Below are 19,729 nucleotides of genomic sequence, written 5' to 3' on the forward strand. Positions count from 1 at the left end.
GTAAGATCATTTTCGCACAAAAAAAAAAATCGCAAAGCATTGTCAGCTGTAAATCGTTCGATCTCTGGTTTGGCACTTGATTGGGCTTTTAACCTTGTTCTTTGGTTATCTTCACAAAAAGATTTTTTTGGTCTTCCACCTACATTTTTCTTTTGGCTATCGTCCTGAGCTTTGAATCGAGAATCCAGTCATTTTGTATATTTTAGGAAAAACAAACGCTTGTTGCGACAGGACTTGGCATAATGTGAATCAAAGTCTGCTTTTAGAAATCTAAGCGATTTGTGAAAGGACTGTTCAAAGGCTTCACTTTCGGGACAAATAATTTTCTCTTTCATATGCGATGCCAGATCAACGAGCGATATTTTTTGAAAAATAATGTTACGATTTCCCGAACACTCACGCTGCATACTTTTTATTTTCAATAATGAAATAAATACCTTCTGAACAATTAAAAATAACCTACCTTCTGCCATAATTATCAGTTATATACTTCAAAATAACACAAATTATAATCCACCGGAAGAGTCAACATTACTTCGAAATAACAGAGCTTCCGTTTTCGTACTTACATTTTCAGTTAGTCAATCAGTAAGTAGTACATGTGTATTCTCATTTCAACATTAGATCAGTGCACGAAGATTTGCTTGCACTCTTCTCTCATCCGTAAATGTTGACAGTTTTGGGTGGTTTGTTTTGGCTTCCATTCGTTGCCATCTCTTTTACTCAGAGACAAAAATTTTGTAACTAAAAAGTGAGCTTAGGGACCGTGCACTGCTCTATCAACTATCATCATCGACTTTTGTCACACGCACACATGTTCTAGAGTGAACATGAACATGAAGAAATTTTGTGCATACATTAGTACAGCGTTCGCCAACGTGCAGCTAGCGAAGCATAAGAGACATATTCTATCGTTTCCATCGCATGCAGCCAGCAAGCCGTGCGTTGGCGAACGCTGCTTGAATAAACATTGTAGTCTATGAATTCAGATATCTCAAATATATAAAATTATATGTCCGGCAAATTATCACCTTTGATTGATGACAAATGGTACATTTCAGAAAGTAAATGACTTTTTGCTAAAACTTGCTACTTTTCAAGAAACCGGATTATGAAAATCGTGGTAATTTTCACTATTTTGGCTAACATCTCGCTTGTATCGACCCAAAACATTGAGAACTCTTCCTTGAAACTTGCAAATTATCCGACTTAAAAGATACACTGCGTTGAAAATGAAGGATTTGTCGTTTGTATGGAAAATAGTACAAAAAACGTAAATTTCAGTTAAATTTTACAATATTCACTATATCTTTGTTGTTTGAAGACTTAGAGCTTTGAATTTTTGCGCATTTTTTATATTTTTTAATGTTCTACAACTTTGCCGAAGACACAAAACCTCTAGCATGTGAGATAAGAAATTTAGTATCGCAGCACCATCTATGCGGATAAATTTGGAACTAATTTCCATTACCAGATGAAGGCGCATGTTAAACCGAGAAACTTTGCGAAAGACATCATTTCAATATAATGCAAACCCAATGCGCTAGAGGTTTTGTCTTGCTAATTACGGTTCCTGGCCCAGTGTGCAATGGAGTGAAGAAAGCTTGGGACGATGGCTACATTCAATTATCCTTAAGGTGTCGAAGTTTTCATGGTTCAAAGGGTTGGACTTGGGTCGAGACTTCATACGCGTGATGTCTCGTCTCATGTCCAATCACTTTTGTCTAAACGCTCACTTGTTCCGTGTGGGGTTGGGAGACAGCAATCTCTGTGAATGTGGACAAGGTTACCAAGACGCCGATCATATTATTTGGTCTTGTGCGGAGTATCGAGGAGTCAGATCACATTTGTATGATTCCCTTCGGGCTCGAGGTAGACAACCCAATGTTCCGGTTCGAGATATCTTGGCGGGGCGCGATTTGGATTTTATGAAACTCATATATTAATTATTGAAATTCATTAACCTTAGGTTGAAGACAGTTTGTTTTCTTAATTAATTTGGTATATTCGTCAGGATGAATGTGTTTGCGAGAAAGAGTGTGTGTGTATACATTCCTTCTGTAGTATTCATGTTCATCTCATGTTGATATGATCAGTTCTTTAGATTTAAGTAAGTGTTTTAGAAATACTTACCATATTAAAACAAATGAAATTCGTAATCCTCTCAACCTTTCCCCATCCTTAAATTGTAAAACTCCCTAACTCTAGTTTTAAGATTCTTAACTCTAGTTTTAAGATTCTTATTGTAGAAGAAAAAGAATGTATCGGCTCTGTAAAGTTTATTCGACTGAGCCTGTACAAATAAACGAATTAATAAAAAAAATCTTACCAATAACAACCAGCATCGCATAAAGGCACATCGAAGTCATGATTCTGTTTCGGTTCTTGATTTTTTCGGGTGGCCCACTCTCGCGCGCTTGCTTACTCTCTGTCTCCATCTCACCTCCTCTCCCCGTACGATTATGTGGTTTTTCGGCAATTCCATCCCCATGTGTAGCTACATAGCAAACCTATTCACTTGTGCAGCAATAGACCTCTTCTCGCGTCGGTCGTTGTCGTCGATCGTCATTCGGGACGCTGCTTGGAAAAGAGCATGAGTTCCCTGCGCTTTCGGGCCCTCCCCGTGTCGTATCGTAGTCAGTGGGCCAACAAAACAAAGTGTATTTTTCGGCAATTGCCTACCCACCCATACTCACACATAGAGGCGCGCTCCTCCTAGCTTGGTATACGCACATAATGTTGCTTGTCACTCTTCTAATATGCTCTCTTCTCACGGTGAGGTGGACGGACGCCCGGTATGCTGTGGGGTGGTTGGATCGCTCGCTCTCTCACTCGCACGCCCGTCGCTCTCCCACTAGGCCTCGAGACGCATTTCATTCACACGCATTTTGGTTGTTATTGCTGCTGCTACTGCTGCCTCCTCTGCCCACCGTACTGCACAGGCACCCATACATAGGCATTAGCAGGACTCAGCAGTGTATTTTTTGGGTGTTTTTTTTTTGGCTGTGTGTTTTGTTCGAAGTGCGCTGAGCGTGCTTTGATGATGGTCGGACAGCAACAGCAGCAGCAATGGCAATGGCAATGGTAGCAGCAGCAGGCAGGCAGTAGCAGTGCCTATGTGTATATGCGGTGTGTGTCGGTGAGTGACTGCCGGGGCCACACTCTGCCAAAACGCAGCTTACACTTTTCATATTTGTCTATTCGGCCCTAGCTTTTGGAGGTGCTCGGGAGCAAGCAGTATTTTCGGTGCGTGCACTTCGAAGAACCAAAAGAACCCAAATCGTTTGAAACCGAGTTTTTTGCGCGAAATTTGCATTTGAAATTTTTTGATCGAAATTAACCATAGCTAAGCGAATCGTCAGACACAACATACACATAGCTCATTGCTCTACAAGTAATAAAAAAAAACAACAATAACAGAAAAATACGCAACCGGAACACGCAATCGACGACAAAGACGAGGACGACGACGACGACGAGGAAGACGAGGTGCATTCTGAACGTCTTGGGAAAGGAGCACCACGCGACGGAAGTGTGCTCGCCGGACTTGGATCGGTTTTGTGATCTGAATCGTGAATTATTTTTTTTTACAGTGAACAAAAGTGCAAAATTCAAATATTTTTCAAAAGTGCAGTGCTTGAGTAGTGGACTTACGACCGCGCTTTCGCGGTTCTGAACCAACCAGTCGGGCAACGAGCTGAAAGAATGAACAGTGTGATACGCGTGGACTGTTAGGCAGATCGCGCGCCAAGTTTACCCTAGGGGCTGTAGAATTTTCACCCTCCAACACCTGCGGACCCGGAAGGTTGAATTCTCTTTCGACTGTGAAAAGTTTCTGTGAAAACTCTGTGTGATCCTCAGATATACGAATATTTTCGCAATTTCTTGATTGTAAATCCTATAGAATAGTGAGAAGTTCTACCAAGCGAAAGCGGGGGAAACATACCACGGTCCCCTTACTTCCGAAAAAAAGAAATTGTTCTACCGAAGAAATACAAAAAAAAAATTGCGTCGCTTCGGGGGTGTTGCACTTTTCCTCCCCTTAACACAAACACCAATGCAGCAGCAGCAGCACCGGTGAGGACCATCGGCAAGCAAGCAGGAGAATCCGATTTTTCCGAGTTTGCACACAAGTGCATCAGGGGTGCACCCGGCAGTTAGATTTCGCGCAGCAAACGAGGAAGAACTGGTGGACCGCAGAGTGTAGCGAACTCCGAGGATTCCGGACCGGGAAGAGAAAATTTCGGGTTTGTGATACACACCGACACCGGAGAAGGAAGGGAGAGTCGATCCCGATGTGAAGTTTTTAAATTGAAAATTGCAGTTTTTTTGGTTTCATGAAAAATCCATTTCGGCATAACAAGTGATGAAAATTTGATCCTTTCGGAAAGTATTTATGTTCTACGAAGAGTAAGGCAAAGAAAAAGTGACAAAACTCGTTTTTTTTTTGTAATTTCGGAAAATTCAGTGTGGTAATCGAAGAAAATTTAATCCAGTAAGGCGCAGATTGTGTGTAAATGTGTGTACATTTTCGGAAGTGAATAAGTTTAAAATTAATCCTTGTATCATACAGAAAAAGAAATTAAATTATTATCAGCGATAACGGACGGTAAAGAATATTCGCATTTCTAAGTTTAAGTGAGTGGAAAATGTCCAACCGAGCCTTAATAGGCAAGTGCTCGCCGATGAAATTCTCGCAAAAGTTTGCCAATTCAGCAGAAAACTGCAGCAACGACGACCACAGTGGTAGCAATACCAGCAGCAGTGCTATCACCGGAGGTGGCCATTCGAATGCCGCCAGTCACAGCAGCAGCAGCAGCAGCAACGGCAGCAGCAGCCATTCCCTATGAATCCAGATCGTAGTGGGGAAAAGCCGCAGGACCGCAGAACTAAATGTGAAGCTCTAATGTAAAACTTTTCAACCACCTCGAAACATGAAACTAAACCTTTCGGTTCAAAATTAACATTTTTCGGCAAAACAAAACAAAAAACGAAAACAAAAGTAGCGACACTGTTCGAAAATCAAAATTTAAGCAAAAATTGTCTCTTTGGAAATCGCAAAAAAAAGATATACAAAACAAATCAAAGCAAGTAACAACAACAACAAAAAAGTTTATTGGAAGCAAAATTTTCTCTCGGAGTTTGAAAGTTTTGAACAGAGCTCCTGCTTTACGCGCAAACACCATCCATCCATCCATCGAACCAAACCAAACTCGGTGCTTCAAGTACCTATTGCACAGGTTTGAGCAGTAAAAAGCTAGAGAGCGAGTCTGGAAATTCTGGAGTACGAGTGAAGCCGATCGAAATTTTTGCAAGGTAAGTTTTCCCGGTGTTATGAAAGTGTTAGGGAAAGTGTGTGAATGTGATTTTCTAGACGCAATTTGATTGCTGGTTACAACGGACTCTGCCACTGGATGACTAGCACTCTAATTTTCCCTATACTCAGATAGACCAGGAATGACAGAGAGGTATCGTTGCATGTGGATGAAGATTTAGCCGGTATTAAGTTTTCACAATTCCAGGTTGCCTGATCTTTAGTAACTAGTGGGAATACTGACCGCAAATGGTATCTTTATTACAGAAAATCAGGTATACAGAAAAAATAATACCAGCTCAGACTCCATCCGCCAACAACGGTACCTGTCTTTTCTTATTCTAAATTGCTTGCAATCGTAGCTATCAGGACATCTATAAGTGATGATAATTGTTGACATCTTTATTTTTCTAATACTGTGTATAGCGTCCAGTTAAGTTCGAATTTCTCTCGTTTTGAATTAACTACCAGCCGCATGCGTCGTGAAATGATCTCACAGTTTGTACGCACAACCTATAGGGGTATTTCATGTCATATTTGCAGTAAATGCTTCTTGCAAGAGTCCAAAGTGAACACCTTGTTATCAGCTAGCTTGACTTGGGGTCAAGAAGATTCAAACCAGGTGTAGAGGCAGGTTGATAAAAAGCTTCCTTACTTGAGGGCATATTTAGGTCAATCATTTCACAATGATGATTATAAACAGTCTTCATCTGATTTACCGGTCAAAATTTAGCGTAATTGATCCGATGGCGATCTACTGCGAACAAGTGTCGATTGCGTAATTGTCGGGAAGGTGCATACAAATGTAATCTTTACAATGGACCAGCTGAGTCAATGCGTTGCGAAATGATATTGTTTAATAAAGAAATCTTTGCGTAATCCTGACGTTCTTTCAATGTTTGAATGCTGATCAACAAGCACCGTGCTTCATATGACGGGAGAGGAAAAGCTGTCCAACCTAACTTACGTAGTGCATAAAATATTGACCTCACATAAGCAACGTAAAGTGATTTTATTGTATAAGGATCTTTAAAGTGGAGACCGAAACGTTTTATTAAATTAAGCATATTGCCTGCTCTATGTATTATTGTGTTATAATGGTCCACAAATGTCAATTTAGAATCTAGAATAACGCCTAAATCTCATTTCACATTTTTGAACGTTTTCATTACCTAATGTAATACGAAGATTTTGTTTGTTTAGTTTTCTACTGTACGTTTACGCGATCATGGCTGTTTAAAAATGAAAACCAATCGAATTTCAAAACAGCGAGCTAAGCTGACATTTGAATACACTTAAAAATAAAAATGAAACTGCAATATGTATCATTTTATCAATTGAGTATTACACGTGTGAAAATCACCGACAGTTAATAAAGATCACCCGGAGTAGAGGAAAGAAGCTAGCACTATATCGATAATGGATTTCCAGATATGTAGGCAAAGAGCATCAGTTATGACAACAGTATAAATTTCACCACTTTTGGTATGTACCTATGCGATTCTGAGCACCCTTTGCTTACAGAATAGTTATTTTCCATGAAAGTGCTCACAGAGTTGAAAAATTTTGGAGGGAGAATAGAAATAATACCAAGAGAATCAGCAAAAGTAGCATACTTCCATCGAAATAAGTTGCTGCAACTTGATTGTGACTGGAATAAGTTGAACACAAGTAACAACACCTTGATTGTGACTGGAATAAGTTGAACACAAGTAACAACAATTGTTCAGTGACAAGTGTGTTGCTAGGGAGAGCTTCCTAAAAAGGATGAATTATCTTTCAGGAATCATCTTTCAAAAGCTATGTGATTTAGATTCAAGTAAAGACCTATTGAATCTGTCAAAAAATAATCACCACCAGACCAGACAACGGAAACTTCAAGATTTCTCCGAATATTTTCAATTGAGATCCCTTGAATTTCCTTGTTATTCTTCAAATATCTGTAGATATCTCTCAAAAGTTCGACACACATTCCTTGTGCTAAACTCTTTAGCGTTCTCCTCTCCGGTCCTTCCAGAAGATATAATTTCAAACGATCCTGGACTTCAGAAATGAAACTCCAAACTATGAAAACTAATCGTAGACTTTATAACATTAGGGTTCTTCATTTTGTTAAAAAAATTTGCAATATAATCCCTAGTTTGATTCATAGCCTCAAAATACGAGCCTGTGCTGAAAATGAAAAGGTCACGCAAATGATTTGAAATTTGTATGAATATTATGGCAAATAAATATGGGAAATTTTCACATTTCTCTAATTTGCTCTATCTTTGTTTCAAGTTATCAGAATCCCATATAAATTGAATATGTCGTTTCCATGACAACGATAAATAAGCCTATGGTTGTTGTGAAAAAAATGGTGCTGTAGTCGACTATCAATTTACCCAATTTTGCAATTTTTTTACATTTTTATCTTGGTTGAATCTCAAGATGAACCAACCTGGCTGAAAACATTGTAAATAAATATTTAAAAAAAAAACTTTGTTGAACTGCTGACAAACTGACCGTAACAAAAACAGTCTTGCCATAGCATGCCATGCATTGCCATAGTAAGCAAATGTTTAAAAAAAAAACATCGTTTGGACAGAGTCTTGAGCATTTCTTTATGATAATGATAATTAACCATAAGATTTCAATTTTTTTAAATGTGTCTGAAACTTGAATTTTTTGAATATTCTAGATCTTAATTTTATTTCTGTGATCTTTAGATCATTACTATGTCTTAATCATTTTTATAGATGGAACTCTTCAGAGGATTGCTGAAGAATCATCACAGAATTTTCACAATGTTCATCTTGAGACTCTTCTGGTAGTCCCTTATATTATACTTCACACTCTACGATTGCTCTGCAGACCATTCTGGAAATCTTCTTCAGAATTTTTTTGGAATGCAGTATACAATCCACTTCTAATTCATTAACTTCCTTAATTCTTAATAATGCGCGCAGAATTATCATGAAATTCTCCTAGGTATTCTTTACACACTTAAATTTGTTGGCCGATAATCCAACATTCGAGTACATATGTTGTTTTATTAATTTATTTGATAAGGCTCAACCGAATTAACTTTACAGAGCCGAGGATTCTTGTTCACTATACAATACATCCTAAATCTATAGTCAAAAGGTACAACACAATAAACATTTTATCCAGTGGTTTCATTGTATGGCAGATTCGCCAACGAGGGTCAGAGCGCTTCCATTGCAGCGATGAATGCAAAACGTGGTCATTACTCACACATTCATCACGAAACGGTTGCTTTCCAAAGTCGACGACGCATCGACTGAAAGAACTGCAGATGAAGAACAATGAGAAGGACCACACAATGGTTGCTGCCGAGTAAACAGACGATCGCGTAACACACATTGAGAGTGGTCTGATTCTGTCGACAGCCCAGTGAACACTCGACATCCGAGTAGTTCTGCAATTTATTTTGCTTAAATTCATTTAACAATTTCCCAAGACTCAGCCTTTTTTTCGTTAATTTATTAATTCGTGCAGATTCAACCAAATAAAATTTACAGAGCCAAATTATCTTTTGCGTTTACATTATTAATGTATTGAATCTAAAGTTAAAATCTAGAGTTAAAGGAATTGCAGACTCAGCTAACAAATTAGATTTTTGCTGAGCTCTCAGCTAACATACATATAGTTTAAATAAATACCAGCAAAAGTAAATGATGACCGGCTGTTGGAGATTTTACCGTGCTAGACTGAGTGTGTAGGAGTGTTACTTCTAAGATGGTTCACATATATTGATGGTTTGAAAAGCTTGTGTGCAGCTCATAGGTTTGTTCCCAAATTTCATATGGAGTTATTCTCCGAATTCTTTTTAAATTCTGCTCAGCTGGATTTTTTTTTCTTTTAAATTCTACTCAATATTAACATGGGATTTTCCTAGATATGTATTCCATTAAATGCAAATTAATTACCGTGAGGAAATCCTCGGAGCCTCCCTTAGCTCAGTCGGTAAAGGCGCAGCTACAAAGCAAGATCATGCTGGAGGTGGCTTGGTTCCATTCCCGGGCCGGTCTCGGAATTTTTCGGGTTGGAAAATTTCTCGACTTCCCTTAGCATATAGAGTATGATTGTACTTGCCACACAATTATACTAATGCAAAAATGGTACAGGCATCGGAAGCGCTCAATTAGTATCTGTGGAAGTGCATTTTGGAACACTAAGTTGAGAGCACGCAATAAGTTAATATGCGATATGCAATAAGCTTGAAATGCGAAGAAGAAGAAGAAGAGGAAATCCTCGGAATTCCTTAAAAGCTATTCATTTAGAACTCTCCAAGGAATTCCAATGAAACTCTCCACGGTATTAATTTGGAATACTCCTTAGAAATGATCTAAACAATCACAAGAAGCTCTGCTAATAATTTCTTTAGAATTCTTTTCAGAATCCCTTTGGAATTCAATTCAAAACCTCCTTAAAATGTTTCCCTGAATTAATTTGAACTGCTTCCAGAAGTTCCTTGAAATTATCTTCAGATTTCACATGGAATTTTCCTTCAATTCTTCACGGCATTATGACGGAATTCCCTTTAAACTTTCCTTTTAATTTCGTAGCATTTTTTCCCAGAATTCTAAAATTCAGGAAGTATCCTCTCAAATTCCATTTAAATTGTGTCTGTAATTAAGAAATTTTTTTCTCAGATACCTTTCTTAGATTCTTCTGACTTGAAATCCTCCTGAAAATTCCAAAAGAATCCATTCCAAATGATCGCGAAATTGTAGTAAGAATTCCCTCAAAACACCCTCAGGATTCTAATAAGAACTAATTTTGATGCCAGCCTTGGATTCAACTTGAACGTGTGTCAAAAGGGCCTCCCTTAGCTCGCTCGGTAAAAGCACAGCTATATAGCAAAACCATGCTGAGAGTGGCTAGGGTCGTCTAGGATGTCCGGTCTAGGAATTATTTCGGTTTGAAAAATATCTCGACTTCTCTGGGTATAGAGTATGATTGTACTTGCCACATAATTATACTAATACAAAAATGGTACTGGCTTAGAAAGTTCTCATTTAACAACTGTGGAACTGTTCAAAGAATACTAAGTTGAGGGCCGGCATAAAGTCCCTTAATAAATCCAAAGAAGGTTTTTTTTATCCTTGATTTGTTTTCCGTCGATCTTGTTTTCCGTGCTGAGCACCAATGCTACCGACGCCAGGAAGGCAACTCCTACACCTATCGACCCATCAACTCATGAACCGGGGACCAACGGCTTTACTTCCCTTCCGAAGGAAGGCGTAATCTGAGATGTTATGCCTCAGAACATCCCGGCGGCGTCGACTGGGATTGAACTCAAGCCTGCTGGGGTGAGAGGTAATCACGCTTTCAATTCCTTTCAAATTATTCTCAAAACCAACTTAGAATTCCCCTCTGAAATCGCTTAAAGTTCCAGTTAGAGCAATCATATTTTTTTTCCTAAAGCTCACTTGAAATTCTGCTCTCTTCAGTCTCTTCAGAAGTATCCTATAAAATTGTCTTGGGATTCTTCTCTGAACTGTTGCTTCCTGCAATCGTTTCAATAGTTGTAGAAGTCAAATGTTTCTTGAAATTCATCTTCTAACGAGAATTCTATAAAATTCTCCTCAAAATTTTCCTTGGAATTCTTTTCCAATTATCCTCAGACATTGAAATAACATTTTTTTCGGATTCCCTTGAAACTATACTCAGAACTACCTTAGAATTCTCATAGGAATTCGCTAGAGGCTCTTCCCACAATTCCTTTAGATTTTTCCTTAGAATAAGTGAATGAGAGATGGGCGGAGAGAATGTTTTGAGTCAAATGAACTGTCAAAATCTGAGCCAATCGAACATTCCCATTAGTTTTTTTTTTCGGAGGATTTCTCATTCTTACTAGATTAAATTTGAGAGTATTGCAATCGAACAGAAATTCAATCACCTTTATGTTTCGTGTGCTTCTCAAATTCAACTAGTTTCTGGAATCAAACACAATATTGATGGCACCAAGAAATGTGCAAAATATTGCGATGCAATCAATTATTATTTTCCACGTAAATCGAATCAAAAATAAAAGTCATGTGAAATGGTAGCTTCTAGCAAGTGTTGCAAGATAATTTAGGTACAAATCCTTGCTGCCGAATTGTATTTTGTTTTCTCCACCCATCTCTCCCTCTGAGTATTTTTAGTCAAAACTGCCTAAGAATGCTGTTCCGAACTCCCTTAGAATTCTTTTGAGAATTCACCTGGATTCAGAAATCCAGTCAGATCTACCTGTGAAGCAATCCTTAGTATTCTCTTTCAGACGGAATTCACTTGGAATTCTCCCTTGACTTTCTACTTATAATTTCCTCAGCCTTATCCGCAAAATTACCTTGGAATTCTTCACTGATCCCAGAGGTTGAAATTCTCCTAAGAATTACCAAAGAATTTTCCATTGAATTCTGCTCGGAATTGCGATGGAATTCCAGGAAAAGACCCGATAACTAATCGATAACATATGATAAGTTAGTTAGGTATGATACCTTATTTTGGTATGCTTACGGTATAAAATCATGGTTTGCTATTAGCCAGTTATCGAAATATTTAAAAAAATGTCCAATAAATACCAAAATAACTAAACGTGATGTTTCAGTATTTATCACCTAAAAGAGCTATTGAATTGGAATTATTAGACCTTTTCAGACATAACAAACGTTGGTTAGTCGGTAGTAATTGCAATAGCTAAATTATGTATAAGTTGGGTACATCATACATATTGCGAAATCATTTTTGAGGTATTATTTTTGATATTCCTCTTACCTCTTACATCAGGCTCATCTATACAATATTTAGGTTGACAGTTATGCATATCAGTGTTCACTCGGCTGTCGACAAAAGCAGGCCACTCTCGATGTGTGCTACGCGATCGTCTGTTTTCTCGGCAGCAACCATTGTGTGGTCCTCCTCATTGTTCTTCATCAGCAGTTCTTTCGGTCGATGCGTCGTCGACTTTGGAAAGCAACCGTTTCGTGATGAGTGTGTGAGTGCTGACCACGTTTTGCGTCCATTGCTGCAATGGACGCGCTCTGACCCTCGTTGGCGTACAACAATTTGCCATACAATGAAACTACTGGAAGCGGCTCCAGTTCTGATGGAGGAGGCTTTTTGGATAGCGGAAGGTAAAGTGTTTATTGTGTTGTACCTTTTGACTATAGTTTTAAAATGTATTGTATAGTGACCAAGAATCCTCGGCTCTGTAAAGTTAATTCGGTTGAGCCTTATCAAATAAATTAATAAAAAAAAAAAAAAAAAAAGTAATGCATATGTCATACCTGAATTTGAAACAAAGTCATAAGTTAATTACTCCTGCTTGGGAACTCCTCAGGGTTCCTTTTAAACATTCCACGTTATTCCCATGATTTTTTTTTTCTCGGAATTTGTTGCAAATTATCCTTATAAATTCCGTGGAATTCTAACCAGAACTAGCTTCCCTAGTATGTACGCTTGTCGTATATCGGTTGTAAGAGATTCAGTACAACTTATTTACGTTATAAACAAGTTGCTGCAACTTTTTGTGACGGAAGTATGCTACTCGGGTTGGAATTCATCTTAGAATTCACTAGTGGCTGTAAGCTCCAATCGGTATTATCCTCGGATTAAATCCCGATCAAGAATGTCTGGCTGCTTTGATGTCGACATCAGAGTTATTCAACACGATGCTATGCAAACAATTCGCACATCATCCAAACAGGGATGGTATTAAAAGTTAATCCGAGTTGGAGCTTACCGCCATAGAAGTGTTTCTCACAATCCCCAGAATTATCCATAGATCGACCGCCGAATTTTGCTCCGACTTCCCTTGGGAATCTCTTAATGATTCGCCTGGAACGAGAAGACCTCAAAACTACTTAGGAGACGATCCCTTGAAAATATTTTCATCCTCAAGATCTCTCCTCAAAACTACATGGGTATTCTTGTCAGAGTAACCTTGATTTTTTAAATTCTTCGCAGATTTTCTCTTCATATTCTTCTCGGTATTATGATAGAATTGATCGCAGAATTTCCATTGAATTATCCTCGTTATTTCCTATACATTTTCCTCGGAATTCATTGCGAAGTTACCTCAGAAATCCCTTTGAATTATTTCTGGATTTTCGATAAATTCTTCTCCAAACTATCATGGAACTTTCCTTGGACTTCTATTCAGATCTTCCTAGGATTTTTTCTCAAGACTATCTTGAAATTCTGCTCATAGATCGCTTAGAATTTCCCTCAATAGAAGAAATGGCTCTAATGTTGGCCTATGGATCTAAGATTGGGCCCGTTAAAAATCTGCTATTTATCAATTTTATCAAGCTGAACGCATCATTGGGACGGTACTAATGGATATTTTCGGTCGCTATTGAAAATATCGTGCAGATGGTCTGAAACTACACGTGTCGGCTAATTTTGGCTTAAAAAATCTTAACTGTTAACAAATGAAAAATGGATCTTTTTACGCCAAATAAAACAATATTTTCTATCACCCTTTAAGGATTAAGGATCCGTTAATAAATTGAACAAGGAATGGAAAAAATAATTAAAAATGAGCAAAATGTAGTTTTTCGCCACTGCATGAGATTGTTAGGACAACATTTTGTTTTCTTAATTAACACCCAAGTCAATGCTCGGTATTTGAATCATGACATATTTTACTGTCTAATGAATTTTCACTCGAAATTTCAAGTAGTTTGGTATAATTGTGTGCGTCATTTTTATCGAATACACCCTTTAGTCCGGTCTGACTTAACACATGCCAAATGAGAACAGTTCTAGATGAACCTTTTAAAAGGTCCTATCCACATTGAAACCTTTTGAAATGTTCACCTAACATTGCCTAACTCGTTGAGCACAAGTCGAAATTCCGCAGCAAACGAGCAGCTTCACTTCTGCACACTGTAAGTTAATCGGCTTCTAAGTTTCGTACACGGCACGAGATCATGCACACACATGTGTGGTCTACCCCTGGTTTTCTTCTTCCTTCTCCTCGTGGGTACAACCCACCCCACGGCTCCACACGCACACTTGCAGCACACAGTGCGAGCTGCTGATAATGCTGGGGAGTTCGTTGGTTCCTTCCACGCTCGTTAGGTATTTATGTGTCGGTCGGCCAGCAGTTGGTCACCACCAAGCAAAACCAAAAACCAAAAATCGCACCCTGCACACCAAATTTGCCGCGGTGCGTGTATCTGTGCGTGCGGTGAGGTTGCAATATCGCGGTCTCGTATCACAGTTGTAACAATAACAATAATCATCAGCAGCCAAGGAGAGGAAGCCACAGTATCAAGCCGACAAGAAGATAAAGAAAACAGTCCCAGTTGGAGTGAAGATAACGCGTTTTTCGCGCGCCGCGATGAGTGCGTATGCGTTTCTTTTTCTTCTTCCATTTCAACTCGGCGACATTCGGACCCAAGGTTGCAAAGACTCATTTCAGCTAAAATAATGTTTTTCGGAATAATAAAACCAAAAGATGGTATGATGGCATGTTTTACTTGTAACTTACAAGAAGAGGTTACAAAGTATGCGTTGGAAACATAAAACCTGTAAATTTTGCTTTCTATGAGTCACAATCAGCGATTTTCTGATCGCTGAGTGAGTGAGTGAGTGAGTGAGTGAGTTTGTGAAAAATCGCTGATTGTGACTCTCATGAAGTGAAATAAACAGGTTTAATATGTCAAACACATTCTTTGCAACCTCTTCTTGTATCCTACCAATTCAAAATTTGATCAAGGCATCTAATTATTTCATAATTTAGAAAAACATTGTTTTAGCTGAAATGAGTCTTTGCAACCTTGTTCGGACCGAGACAAAAAAAAAACGATTTCGTATTTATTTGTTTGTTGGCTCCTCTACTAGCAACTAGGTTGTTGGGTGCGAAAAAAAAAATCGTGAATGCACACGCACACTCGCACACTCACAAACGCATTGGGGTGCCATTTTTCCTCTTCTTGTTCGGCTTCTTCTCACTCAGTTAAGTTTTTTTTTTTGGTTTCACAGCAAACGCATGAGAAACGGGTTGCGTTTCCGTCTGCTGCTGAGCTGTGCGTTCGCCATGGTTGATCATAAATTTAAACATCTTTTTTAGAAATTTTTATCTGTGTGTTGCGAAAATTGGGCCAACTAAAAAAGAAAAAAAACTGTAGGTATTTGAGATGTGCGAAGTGCGTTCGGCCTTATCTACTCTGCGTGAGTGAATGAGTGGAGGATTGTGAGATAGCTGCCTCTTAATTGAATTAGGAGGAGCATCGGATCGAAGCAGTCCGAGTGTGGGGCAGAGGCAAGTTTGCAAAAGTTACGTCAGTTGGCTAGGGCAGTATTTTCGGTTGTTGGCAAGTGCATTTAAATTGGAATGTTTTTTTTTTAATCGGTATCGTATTAAGGGGCTTTCCGTATACCGCATGGACATATTAGGGGGGACGGGGGCTGGGGAATATCCTATTCATGAGAAACCCGAGGGAGTGCACATATCCTATTTGTTCCATGTATCTTGACAGACATCACAGACAGACCAACATCGAACTTCGGTCTTGACGATTTTTGTTTAGTATACAGTGCATATGACATTGCTCGAAATGTTGTTGTTTTGGTGCGATTTTCATGATTCTGATTGTTTGTTAAAGTGAAGATCAATGTGTTCTTATCGAAATTAATGTTATTATATTACCACCATTGTTATTCACTTTATTCATTAACGAGATCGGACTAGTACTTCCAACTGGTTTCCGATCTTTCTATGCGGATGATATCAAGATTTAAGTGGTTGCACGATGTTTTGCTGACTGTTTGCGACTTCAACACCTGATCGACAGTTTCGAAGAGTGGTGCACTACACTGAAAATCTACACTGGATCCATCCTATAACATAGCAATGTCAAAAGGTTTATTCATTCTATGCGATGATTGATAGATTCCATTGGATTATCAGCTAAAAAGTGCGGCACGATATGGAATGATTTCTATCGTAATTTCACATACTTAGTGCATGACATTCCTTTGCTTTGAATGTGGTTAGCGGTTGATGAGATGTATATGAATATTGTCCGATATATTTTATAGTTAAGAGCTGTTAATATGTAATAGGTGGGAACAGACATCTAGAATCTATTGGACAGTCATATACTGCTCATAATCGCAAGTCAGTCCCATCTGTAAAAAACTGGAAATGAGAAAACAAGGTTCAAAGATTTTACAAGTTTTCTGATTTGACACTTATTTTGGAGGAATAAAAATAAACGTACAATGTGGTAGAATGTATCTATGTTCACCAAAAAATATTGGAAACATATCGTAAATTTTTTATTTTATGGCCAAAATCTGAGTGGGACTGACTTGCGATTACATTTAACGTCAATGAGAAAAATAACCGCAAGTCAGTCACAATTCCATGACGATGCTGCATTAGTTTAGCACAGTATTGAACAGTAGAAAGATACCATGGTCCCATAGAACGTTATTGAATGTTTCTGGATTCGTTCCGCTACTTACAGAGCAATGGCCGGAACATATTCCGGTGAGTATGGGTCTTCATCAGACCAGAGTTTTTCACAAACGTGCCAAACCACCATGCGATAACTCAATTCACATGAGAATTATAAAAATAAGATCAATAAGAGTTATGATGAGTGATCAGAACCATGTTGGCCACTCCCGGACATATTCCGGGTATCCCCGTGGAAGTGTTAAATCCTTTTTAAATCAAATCATCAAAGGCCATCAAGCGATATATCAAATCACATGAGAATTCAAAGCCATAGCTGAGTATCGTAAGAACTATATTGGCCACATCAGGACATGTTCCAGATACCCTAGGGAAGTGGACAAAATCTGTCTAATGGGACTGACTTGCGGTTACTTTTTGCTGTGGAACAATTTGACTTGGTATTGTTTTTCATTTTTCTTGAACAAACCACCTTTTTTCAAAAGCACATCTCAAAAAACATAGAAAGATAAACTGAATAATGATGCTAACTCAAAGTTGATAAAAATGTAGATGGGACTGATTTGCGATTACCGGCAGTATAAGTTTTCTTTCTAAGAAAACTAAAAAATACTTGTGTTCGTGATGAATATCGCTCGCTAAAAGCTATAACAATCACGTATATTTTATTGGAGTGGCTTTTAATGTTTTTTTTATGTGTCTAGCATGCAAACAGACATTCGGAAACTATTGAACCGTAATTAAAGTTTGCACTATAGGAAATCCCAATAACAAATAAATGTTTTTGGATGAATACTGATCGTAATAATATATGTCTTAACACTTGCAATGTTTGAAAAATCATCTCTCAGTCATTTATTGACGGAATTTCAAATCTATTGATGTAATTTATAACTACATACAACTTTGAAGATTTATTTGGTATCAGTAGATTTAAAATCTATCGACAATTTCCTGAAATTTTTGTAAATGATTGTTCAATCATTTCCAATTTTCCGTTACACATTTTACCGGAGGCATCGTGTTCGGAGCACATCCCAAGTAACATTTTAAGTTTTATGAAGAACTACAGAGCTACTATAAAACACATTCATAAAACCCTGTTAAAGGCTGCTTTGCCATTGAGGTATCCACCAAAACCTCATTAAGACTAGAATCTGTCTAGTTGACCCACCCTGGTGAAGGTTCTGAAGGATGTATTCTCAAAGCAAATTTGTATGACGAACGCATTGAGAATTTAAGCTACAATAAAGGCTATTTGGCAGAAATAAAAACCCTATCTTGAGCCATTTTCCCTAGTCGCTTGCTAAATTCACTAGGAAAGCATCATTCAAGATAGAAAAGGGTTCATAAATGCCATCCGATCTCAAAATAATAAAGATTGAAATTATTGTATAAAAATCCTATTGAATTTCTAAAATTATTAAAATAGCCCTTATAAAGTGGCTCTCAATCCATTTTAAATCCTATGTAAAATGTACGTAAAATGAGTCCACCCTCTGAAAACGTCGATTTTACTAATTATTTCACATTGAGAAAAAAACTTCAGATCCATCATTAAGCTTAGCCGAGATTCTCTTTTATGATTTTCGCATTTTAAATACTTGCTCATTGCTAAACTGACCAACATAAAGTTATATCCGAGGAAATATAGATTGAAAATCGAAGATTGTAAAACACATAGTAAATAATTGTAATACGGCGGAGGCATAAAAGTTGATTCTCATTGGCCATTTGTGAAAAAGTTGTTTTGCTTTCAAGAAATCCCTAACAAATTCATAAGGTTTTAAAATGGCTTTTATGAAGAAAACTTGCAGATGAATTGTATTTATCTAAAGCCATTTTGCTTGATCCTAACCCGTTTAGATTTATGGCAGCATTTATGGAGGTAAAGTTGCCGGTAAAACGCGGAACGTCAAAGTTCGTTTATCTTTCAATAGTTGCGCTGTGCGATCCAGCATTCTTTCAGGCGATTTTCTCCCGATAGATTAGATGCAGTTACTCATAAAGTGTGCGATATTGTTTTACAACATTTCGCATTTAGATCAGCTGGACTTTTAATCGTTGCCGTAAAATATCCCCATTCTTCGGGATGGTTCCCGAAGTGCACGATGCAGGAATGTAAGCTTGAATGAAATTTTTCGAATAGTTCACCCTTTCGCCGAATTAAATCGCTGCCGTGGATTGGAAACCAGCTAATCTCCACTAGCTGACAGTTTCAGTGGTTTGCTGTCGGTACTGATGCAAGTTATTCCGATCGTCGTCTATTCGCAAGATCTGGAGAAGGCTGGTCTGTTGTTATACTATATCGACAATTTTGTATGAATTCGAGGACCACGCTCACTTCTTCTTCGCCAAATGCTCAACCGTTGCTGATGGTGGTTCTTCTAAAGTAGTAAATTTTTGCTGAAATCGACTTCCTTTCGGTCGTTAGCATCGCTTGAAGTTTTCATCCTACTTCGTATATCCTTACAGATTTCCTTGTCGTAAATTTGGCTTTTATCGAAGACAACATATCAAGAAGGCTGGCAACTATTCCATTTTCTCATACGAACGCTATGAGATAGATACAATCGCGTCATCTGCCGCTCAATGGTAAATGCTTTGAACGTATTTGATAGCAAAGATTACATCCTCAGAAGAAAGGTTTGTGTAAGCGTTGCTTCCACCTTCACTCAAGCGCAGCGCTATTGTATCCGTCGCTTGGATTCTAGCAAAGTGGCCAGTCTTCTTAATATGATGTCTTCGCTTCTATTCACTATGAGGATCCATCTTTTAAGTTCAATTTTCAAACAGAGTAATTGGGGGTTTTATAATACACTTAAAACAGCCTTATACCGTATATACCGTATGCGTGATAATGTTTGCACCATTGAGCAATGTCAAAATTTAAAAACATGTCAAAAATTTCGTTTTCGAGTTTTTTTTATTAATTCAACGGGGGGTGTTTCTCGGAGTCTTAAACTATATTAACCATCGATCGAGTTTCC

The 19,729-nt window shown here is 38.1% G+C and overlaps 1 protein-coding gene across 1 annotated transcript in view; it reads left to right on the forward strand.

Annotated features, from left to right (window-relative positions):
- Nucleotides 1-3,217: 3,217 nt before the first annotated feature.
- Nucleotides 3,218-19,729, forward strand: part of chinmo (Chronologically inappropriate morphogenesis) — a 273,776-nt gene continuing 257,264 nt past the window's right edge. Inside the window, exons 1-2 of the mRNA XM_065232318.1 lie at nucleotides 3,218-3,394; nucleotides 4,574-5,316. The gene's annotated coding sequence lies outside the window, so the exon portion shown is untranslated. The remainder of the gene's footprint in view (nucleotides 3,395-4,573; nucleotides 5,317-19,729) is intronic.

The sequence above is a fragment of the Ochlerotatus camptorhynchus genome, unplaced genomic scaffold, assembly GCF_037179485.1.
Source record: "Ochlerotatus camptorhynchus isolate MF236.1 unplaced genomic scaffold, CSIRO-AGI_Acam_v1.1 ptg000367l, whole genome shotgun sequence".
Classification (NCBI taxonomy): Eukaryota; Metazoa; Arthropoda; class Insecta; order Diptera; family Culicidae; genus Ochlerotatus; species Ochlerotatus camptorhynchus.